Here is a 3,285-nt window from a genome sequence, read left to right on the forward strand (position 1 = left end):
GGAAAATGCTAAAGCAGATAAATGTTCAGTTTGTGGAGAATCTAGATGGAAGCTAGAAAAAACCTTTAAAAAGAAGAAGGTTCAAAAGTTCTTATTAAAAAACAAGAAGAAGGTTCCACAGAAGGTTTTGAGATATTTTCCTCTAACTCCAAAATTAAAAAGATTATATATGTCAAGAAACGCAGCATCAAGTATGACATGACATTTTAGTGGACGGGTAGATGATGGAGTTCTTAGGCATCCTGCTGATTCTATACCCTGAAAAACACTTGATGAATCATATATTTTATTTACTTCAGAGCCTCAGAATGTTCGACTTGGTTTGGCAAGTGATGGATTTAATCCATTTGGAAATATGAGTCTCTCTTATAGCGTATGGTCTGTCATTCTTGTTCCGTATAATTTGCCACCATGGATATGTACGAAATAGCCTTATTTCATACTATCATTATTCATTCCTGGACCTAAAGTGATGGTAATGATATTGACATCTTTTTACAACCATTAGTCAATGAGTTAAAGGAGTTATGAGAGGTTGGGGTTGAAACTTATAATTGTATATTTGGCTCATATTCTGTTGCTTGCCTTCTAAACCTGATTTTTGGATTTGAGCAAATGTGGTGCATTGTGGGATTGTGTTAAATGTGGTGTATTGTGCATTAGAGTTACAGTTATTTGTTTGTGTGGTACAACTTATAAGTGAGGTGGGAAGTGATAATGGAATAATTGGAAGTGGAAGTAGAGTAGGGGATAGTAATAAGAACCATATGTGTGTTCCTGTCAAGTAAAGTAAAAGAGATAGTAATAAGAACCATATGTGTGTTATTGTTATGCTATTTGTTGGAATATGAGTTTGTCAAATAGGGATCATAGAATTTTCATAATCTGGTGCAATTTAAGATGATATGTGGGAGAATAATTTGAGGAGGCCATGAAAAATGAGAAGCCAAATTAATTAATGTAGCCTCTGATATATTAAAGAATTATGTTTCTTTGTTTTAGGGTTTTAGAAAATGGAAGAAGAAAAAGGAAATTAGGGGAGAATAATGTTGATATGGTGTGTATGAACTAAGTTCTGCCAACTTTGGCTCTAACTGTGATGAGATTGGGGAAGATGAAAACTCAGATTGCATGTTCAAAAATATGTATGTGTATCACCGATATTTTATTTTATTTTTAAATAATGGTAGTCTTAGTTTAGTCATCTCACTAGAAAATATCTTATTTTTGTCTTTAAACATTTTATTTATGTCTTTAGTCGGAACTCAAATCATATGTCCCTCAAGTGATTGATGGTACACTTGACATGAACAACGACGAGATTTTTGTGCAAGTCTTTGGACAAGAGAAACATGGGTGTGTTCGAGGTTATGGAGCCGGTGTTAGTCCTTCTGAGTTGTTTGGATCATATTCCAAAGTTCATGATCTTGAGCGACGCCTTAATGAGTCAGAACAACGTCTTCAAGAATCTGAACCACAAAGAAAAGTTGAGGTAGGAGGACTCAAAGATCAAATTATTGAATTAGCAAATTGTTTTAAGCGTCGATTTCAAGTAATGATGGCTGAGATGATCCGAAAAAAATCCTAAAGTAGGGGTTAGAAATTTTTTTTGTTTTAGGTATTTGAAGTATTTGTTTGGAATTAATTTCAAAAATACCGTGACTACTTGTTGATTGTTTTTGCAGTAAGTATTGATTATAGTAAATAATATTTTGCTTGTGTTGAATATAGTTTTGAAATTATAAATTTTAACTAGGAAAAGTAATTTAATTTTTCCCAATAAATAATATTAAATTGATATTAATTTTAAATGCTATTATTCTATTTGATTTTTTTCGAACGATTTACAAATGTCAATAAACAACTTTTTTTTGAAGGTTTAAAAATGGTTGAAGATAAGATTATGATCCTTGGAAAATAATGAAAACCTTCGAAAAAAAGTAATTGAAACTAACTAACTATTGACAATTAATTTAAGAATTATCGAAGGCTGATAACTTTTGAAAAATGTGAATTTTTGAAGGCTAATTGAACTTTTGAAAAATATGAATTTTTGAAGGTTAATAAAAGTTTCGAAAAAGCTTTTTTCGAAGTGACCTATGTCGACACTTTTTGAAGGTTGATTAAACCTTCGAAAAAAGATTTATCTTATTGAAGGTTTATGTTATACTTTTTCAAAGGTTGTAACTTTTGAAAATACTTAATTTTCTTGTAGTGTATCTTCAAACTTAGGGACTAAAATATATTTTACCTAATCTAAATTATTATATTCCTTTATACACAACGACCTATAGTGTTACACGTAATCAAACATAAACGAAAAAAAACTCTTTTTTTAGTAAAACAACTGTGGAATCAAAAGATTGATAGGAAAAAAAAAACCCTAAATCCCCTTAATACAAATTACAATATGAACATCTAATTTACTTGGGTAGAATCAAACACAAAACCCATCTGTCTTAATACAGAATCCAACATAAAAGAGAAAAAATAAAAACAAAACAAAACAACCCTTTTTTTCTCCGAGTTCAACAACTGCTGTTTGCTGGGGGTGATGAACGGTAGAGTCCTTCTCTACTGAACTATACTCAATTGGATCAACGAAAAAGAGAGAGAGAAAAAGAAAAAGAAAAAAGAAACCGAAAAATCGTTCAAATACAAGTTACAATATGAGCATCTGCTTTACCTTGGCAGCATTGTTGCAAGATCAAGCTGCCCAAATCATCACTCAAGCTCAGTTCTGCCATAGCCATGAGCTGCTTCAGCTGGTTTCGAGTCATAATTACTTTGATTCTCAAAGGCTTTGAATTACTTATCACTTCTTCACTGCCCTCAATTGGGTGAACCAGCAGCCTTCTCTTTCCCACCCAATTTCCCATCTCTCTCTTTTTTCTTCTTAGAGTTTGGAAATTATATTGAGATCTGTGTTTGAGGTATTAACCAAAAGAAAAACGAACAAGCTAAGGAAAAAGTTGCAGAGTTTTGCATTAATGACCGAGGACACGTCAAGCTATATCTACATTATTATTTTGGAGGCATTAAATTTGGGGGTTGAAACTTATCTGTCCAAATTCTGTGTAGCGTTGGCCAATTGAGTACCATCTGCACAAAGTATAAATTTGAGTACTTGTTTGTATTACTTATGTTTTTTGGTTGAGTGATGATTTATTTATCTTTAATACGGCATGAGAATTTAAAATGCTCTTTGTTACTTCGCTTCATTTTGATACCTATAATTTTAACTTATTTGTTAATTTTGGTTGCCGTACTTTCAAAATGTTATTT

At 31.8% G+C, this 3,285-nt stretch overlaps 1 long non-coding RNA gene across 1 annotated transcript; it reads right to left on the reverse strand.

The window, feature by feature from the left end:
• Positions 1-1,206: 1,206 nt before the first annotated feature.
• LOC148210348 (uncharacterized) lies at positions 1,207-3,078 on the reverse strand. Its single transcript, XR_015792283.1, has 2 exons — positions 2,687-3,078; positions 1,207-1,469 (listed from the first exon to the last, which is right to left on the reverse strand). It is a non-coding gene; the product is annotated as an uncharacterized LOC148210348 (long non-coding RNA).
• Positions 3,079-3,285: the final 207 nt, after the last annotated feature.

The sequence above is a fragment of the Momordica charantia genome (genome assembly GCF_013281855.1).
Source record: "Momordica charantia cultivar OHB3-1 chromosome 7 unlocalized genomic scaffold, Mcharantia_2.0 BLBB01000007.1, whole genome shotgun sequence".
Lineage (NCBI taxonomy): Eukaryota > Viridiplantae > Streptophyta > Magnoliopsida > Cucurbitales > Cucurbitaceae > Momordica > Momordica charantia.